This window comes from Malaya genurostris, chromosome 2, assembly GCF_030247185.1.
Source record: "Malaya genurostris strain Urasoe2022 chromosome 2, Malgen_1.1, whole genome shotgun sequence".
Lineage (NCBI taxonomy): Eukaryota > Metazoa > Arthropoda > Insecta > Diptera > Culicidae > Malaya > Malaya genurostris.
This window is the reverse complement of record NC_080571.1, coordinates 343,924,275-343,931,147: the sequence shown is the minus strand read 5'-3', so window position 1 is coordinate 343,931,147 and position 6,873 is coordinate 343,924,275.

Sequence of the window (6,873 nt, the reverse complement as noted above, 5' to 3'; positions counted from 1 at the left end):
CTTACCGTGACATACTGTTAAGTATTTTCTCAAACTTTTTCTTTCAACTTTTACTATTCATATATTTTCTTTTAATTTTATTTCTTTCTTTCTCATTTCAAGTGCGGGAGACTTCTTTACTCCCGCACTTTAAATATGAATATTGATGACAGTGGGGGTGTCTCGGAGGAGGGCGAAGCTGAACGAATGAACGAAGAACATTTAGAGGCTGAGTTTGCTTCCGAGATGCCATCTCCCCCTCCTATACCATCTCCCCCTCCGATACCATCTCCCTCTCCGATGCCATTTCCCTCTCCGATGCCTCCATCTCCCTTTAAGATATTGCCTGCTCGCCAAAAAGTTTACCAAGACGATGGCTCGGGGGGTCCGTGGGTGGTATACTTCCGGCCCAAATTAAAGTCTCTCAGAGTTTTAAATATTGCTCGGGACCTGGAAAAACATTTCTCGGCAATAAAAACAATAGATAAGGTTTCGCCAAACAAGTTACGCGTTGTTGTGTCCGACCTGAAGCAAGCAAACGAGATTGCTACCAACGAGTTGTTCACGAAGGAGTACCGCGTGTACGTCCCGTCTCATGTGGTGGAGATCGACGGTGTGGTCCGTGACGAAAGTCTGACAATCGAAGATCTGATGAAGGACGGGGTAGGCCGTTTCAAAAACCCCGACCTTCAACCAGTGAAAATTTTGGAGTGCAAGCAATTGCACTCCAAATCGATAGATGGTAAATTTTACCAATCGGACTCATTTCGCGTGACTTTTGCCGGATCTGCACTTCCAAATTATTTGGTAGTGAGTGGAGTTCGTCTACCTGTTCGGCTGTATGTACCGCGGGTAATGCATTGTACAAGCTGCAAACAGCTAGGTCATACGGCAACCTATTGTTGCAACAAACTGCGATGCGGCAAATGCGGAGAGGCCCATGAGGACGATCTCTGCAGAAGAGCAGTGGAAAAGTGTTGCTACTGCGGGGAGAATCCTCATGATCTTTCGGTGTGCCCTACGTACATACAGCGTGCGGAGAAATTGAAGCGATCCGTGAAAGAACGTTCCAAACGTTCTTATGCGGAAATCTTAAAAAGAACCACTCCATCGACCCCTGAGAACCCGTTTGCAATCTTGCCAGTTGAAGAGGATACCTCTGACGACCCAGGCGAAGGACCTTCCTACACACAGGTTGAAGGAAGCAGGAAAAGACAAAATCTGGCTTCTCCCAAGCTTCCTCGTAAAGGCCTCAGACTGTCCTCTTCGTCACAAAAGAACCAAACGGAAACAAAAAGTGCTGACTCAAAACCGAAGCAAACACCTCCTGGGTTCAAAAAACTTAGGGATGATAAGGAGTACCCAGCACTTCCTGGGGCATCAAAAAACCCGAATGACCCCAAAGCACAACCAGAAAATCCAACAAACGCTGGATTATTGAAATTTTCTGATATCGTGGACTGGATATTAACAGCCTTCAATATTACTGATCCTCTGAAAAGCTTCCTAACTGCTCTACTGCCAACAGTAAGGACATTTTTAAAACAGTTGACTGAACAATGGCCCCTCCTTGCAGCGATCGTATCTTTTGATGGATAATTTACCACTGAGAATCGAAGATATGATCATTGTGCTTCAGTGGAATTGCAGAAGTATCATCCCAAAACTTGATTCTTTCAAACACTTAATACATACTCATAATTGCGATGTAATCTCCTTGAGTGAAACTTGGCTTACTTCTAACATCAACCTCGACTTCCATAATTTTAACATAATCCGCCTGGACCGAGAAGACTCTTATGGAGGGGTACTTTTAGGGATTAAAAAGTGCTATTCATTTTATCGTATTAACCTCCCCTCGACACCGGGAATTGAAGTTGTTGCTTGCCAAATTAATATTAAAGGCAAAGATCTATGTATAGCTTCTATCTACATTCCTCCCAGAGTCTCGATAGGGCATCGTCGGCTTGCAGACATCATAGAACTTCTTCCTTCACCGCGGCTGGTTTTAGGGGACTTTAACTCGCATGGTACAGGATGGGGCTGCTTATATGATGATAATCGTTCTTCGTTAATCCAAGATCTGTGTGACAACTTCAATTTGACAATTCTAAACACGGGAGAAATGACACGGAACCCTAGACCGCCAGCACAACCAAGTGCGCTGGATTTATCCCTTTGCTCGACTTCGCTACAGTTAGATTGCAAGTGGAAGGTAATCTGTGATCCTCACGGTAGCGATCACTTGCCGATCATAGTTTCTATCACCAACCGTGGAAGACCATCGGAAACAATCAATGTTTCGTACGATTTCACACGAAACATTGATTGGAAACGTTACGCGAGCTCGATGTCTGAGAAACTGGAAACATCACAGGAGCTTCCTCCGGAGGAAGAGTATACATTTTTGGCTGGCTTGATTCTTGACACCGCAATTCAAGCTCAGACGAAACAAGTACCTAGCGCGCAAACTAGTATGCGTTCTCCCAACCCATGGTGGGACAAAGAGTGCTCAGAGCTGAAAACGAAAAAAGCTTCAGCCTTCATCTCGTTTAGAAGGAACGGAACTCCAGATAATTATCGGAAATACGCGGCGTTAGAATTTCAAATGAAAAGTCTGATTAAAGCTAAGAAACGCGGTTACTGGCGAAGGTTTGTTGACGGATTAACGAGAGAAACAGCAATGAGCACTCTTTGGAATACGGCCCGTCGCATGCGCAATCGAAATCACGCGAACGAAAGCGAGGAATATTCTAACCGCTGGATATTTGATTTCGCTAAGAAAGTATGTCCTGATCCTGTTCCGGAACAGAAGATATCCCGCGTCGCGACATTGAATACAAACGAAACACCGTTTTCGATGGTAGAGTTCTCACTTGCGCTCTTGTCGTGTAACAATAGAGCCCCGGGGTTAGACAGAATTAAATTCAACTTGTTGAAAAATCTGCCCGACTCTGCCAAAAGGCGCTTGTTGAATTTATTCAACAAGTTCCTCGAGGGTAATATTGTCCCACACGAATGGAGAGAAGTGAGAGTTATTACTATTCAAAAACCTGGAAAACCAGCCTCCGATCACAATTCGTATCGGCCGATTGCTATGCTTTCCTGTATTCGGAAATTGTTGGAGAAAATGATTCTCTTCCGTCTAGACAATTGGGTCGAAACAAATGGATTGCTTTCAGGTACACAATTTGGGTTCCGCAGGGGCAAAGGAACGAACGATTGTCTAGCGTTGCTCTCAACAGAAATTCAAATGGCATTTGCTCGTAAAGAACAAATGGCATCAGTTTTCCTCGACATCAAGGGGGCATTCGATTCAGTTTCCATTAACGTTCTATCTGAGAAGTTGCATCAGCATGGTCTTTCACCAGTTTTGAACAACTTTTTATATAATCTATTGTCCGAGAAACACATGCATTTTGAGCATGGTGATTTGACGACAAAGCGATTCAGTTACATGGGTCTTCCTCAGGCTCATGCTTAAGCCCCCTTTTATACAACTTTTACGTAAATAACATTGATGAATGTATCAACACATCTTGCACGCTAAGACAACTTGCCGACGACAGTGTTGTGTCTATTATAGGACCCAAAGCTGCCGATCTCCAAGGACCATTGCAAGATACCCTCGACAACTTGTCGACATGGGCTTTTCAAATGGGTATCGAGTTCTCTACGGAGAAAACTGAGCTGGTTGTATTTTCAAGGAAGCGAGAACCTGCGCAACTACAGCTTCAACTAGGGGGTGAAACCATAGCTCAGGTTTTCACATTTAAATATCTCGGGGTCTGGTTCGATTCCAAAGGTACCTGGGGATGTCACATTAGGTATTTGAAACGAAAATGCCTACAGAGAATCAATTTCCTTCGTACAATAACCGGAACTTGGTGGGGCTCTCACCCAGGAGACCTGATCAGGTTGTACAAAACGACGATATTGTCAGTAATGGAATATGGATGTTTCTGTTTCCGCTCCGCTACGAATATTCATTTCATTAAACTGGAAAGAATTCAGTATCGTTGTTTACGTATTGCCTTGGGTTGCATGCAATCAACCCATACGATGAGTCTTGAAGTGCTGGCGGGCGTCTTACCGTTGAAAAACAGGTTCTGGGATCTCTCATATCGACTGCTAATCCGATGCGACATTTTGAATCCGATGGTGATAGAAAACTTTGAAAAGCTCGTCGAGCTTAATTCACAAACCCGTTTTATGTCCTTGTATTTTGACTACATGGCTCAGAATATAAATCCTTCTTCGTTTGTTCCCAATCGTGTTCATTTTGTGGATACTTCTAATTCTACTGTGCTTTTCGACACATCCATGAAAGAAGAAATTTGTGGAATCCCGGATCCTGTACGCCCTCAAGAGATCCCAAAAATTTTTAATAATAAATTTAAAGAAGTCGACTGTAATAAAATGTTTTACACTGACGGATCATATCTAGACGGGTCCACTGGCTTCGGTATATTCAATGTAAATTTCACCGCTTCCTATAAACTCAGTGATCCAGCTTCAGTTTACGTCGCAGAACTAGCTGCAATTCAGTATACCCTTGAGATCATTGACACTCTGCCCACAGATCACTACTTCATTGTATCGGACAGTCTCAGTTCCATTGAGGCTCTCCGTTCAGTGAAGCCTGGAAAGCACTCACCGTATTTCCTGGGGAAAATACGGGAACAATTGAGTGCTTTATCTGCAAAATCATACCAGATTACCTTGGTTTGGGTCCCCTCACATTGTTCCATACGGGGCAATGAGAGGGCGGACTCGTTAGCCAAGGTGGGCGCACTAGAAGGTGATATCTATGAAAGACCAATCTGCTTCAATGAATTTTTCAGTTGCTGTCGTCAGAAAACTCTAGCTAGCTGGCAGAATACATGGAATAGTGGAACTCTGGGACGATGGTTACACTCAATAATCCCACAGGTATCGACGAAAGCTTGGTTCCGGGGGTTAGACGTGAGCCGAGACTTTATTCGTGTAATGTCAAGGCTCATGTCTAATCATTATATGTTCAGCGCGCATCTCCGTCGTGTGGGGCTCGCTGAGAGTGGTGTCTGCGTTTGCGGTGAGGGTTATCATGACATCGAACATGTTGTTTGGACATGTGTCGAGTATTGTGATGCCAGGTCCCAACTCATAGGTTCCCTTCGGGCCCGAGGTATACCACCCTTCGTACCAGTCCGCGACGTCTTGGCAACTCGAAATCTTCCTTATATGACTCTCATCTATAACTTCTTGAAAACTATCAATGCTCAAATTTAGTGCTCTCCCTATCTCTTTCTCGTCTACAGCTCTACCGCACTCTTCTTTACGTTGCTGGAAGTATGGCCTGTGTAAACGATGCTTCGGAGCATGCACCTGCCTTGAACTGACTGAGTTGCTGGAAGCTACCCAAAAACGTCACATCAACGTCAGAACACACCAACGAAGCATCCCAATCCAGAATAATCTCTTCATTGCTACAAGCTGAAAAACATGAAGATTCATCGAACGCAAAATGTGTCTAAAAGATGTATGCCACAAACCAATGATGTATTCAAATTTCAATTCAATACTGTGTAGGTCCCACCCTCCCTATGTCCCCTTACTAACTGGGGAGTATGCCGCCCCGTAATACGGCATCCCTTTCTCTCTCCCTAACAACAAGACAATCGGCCACGTTAAGCTAAAGCAAATGAGCCTAATAAAAATTTTATTTGAAAAAAAAAAAAAAAAATTGACCAGTGTTCCAAGAAAAGATGTAATTGCTCCCAATGAAGGTTTCCTGTCGCGAGTAATCTTTCATTACTCTCGAACTAGTCAATATGCCCTTGTTGTGAGCGGTGGTGGAGGCTCGAAGGCGGTAGTTGTGAATTGTTTGATAAGAAATTAAATTCATGGTTAAGGAATAAAACCAATTACAAAAGCAAAATTGCATGATATATTTGTGTGTTTTCTAATATATCATTTTTTATGATGTAGGATGTAAATGAGATATACAATAACTACAATATCGTATTGCAGTATTTTGTTCAAAACCAATCTGTTTGTATTGTATTTACTATTTCAATTGGAAATGCCGTTCAAAAAATCAAGCCTGTGTTAATTCAATCTAATTGAATTAATCGTCTCCAGGTTTATAAAACTTTTCGGATATTTTGCGTTGTATTGCTATTTCTGAAAGATTATTCCCGAAAGTAACACTAAGCTGTGGTTGGAATTTGCGTTGATATAAGTACTCGGTTTCTGTGGTGATCCAGGCCCTAGGGTTTCAACGGCATATGAAAGACGAGAACACAGTGAGTGATTTTAGTTGCCGGAGAAGATATCTCGTAAAATTGAGATAATTTACAAAGGATGTGAGAGAGTCGTTACTATAGTTCTAAACACTGTGTCCTCTGTGCCACTTGGGTGAATCAGAGAGCACTAATGAATAGGTAGCAACCAATTGTTTCAGCCATTATCACTGCAAGCTATAATAAAGAACAATAATGAATTACATATTTTCCTTTTTCAAAATACTTGGTTCTTTATTTTTAACTAACCGAATCAACCCCAGCTTCAACGAGGTCGTCCAGCGAGTGAATAAATCATAGTGATTAACCACAAACGAGTTCCATATCCACCAATAAGTTCCCATAACTTCTCTTAAGAGTGCCGAGTGACCAATCGATCTACTGCTCAGAAAATTAATGATCTTGGAGCACTTGTGCAACTTATCGCGAGAATACGAACCAATTTAAATTTTCTGCGATTTGCGAAACGATACGAAATTCGTTTTGTTTACATTCATTTGGTCTTTGATACACAGTATCCAAGGTTATAGTAACTATTATTCAAAATCAATAATTTATCAACTTGTGTTGCCAGCTTTCGAACATTTTCAGGCAATTTCGATTTGACATT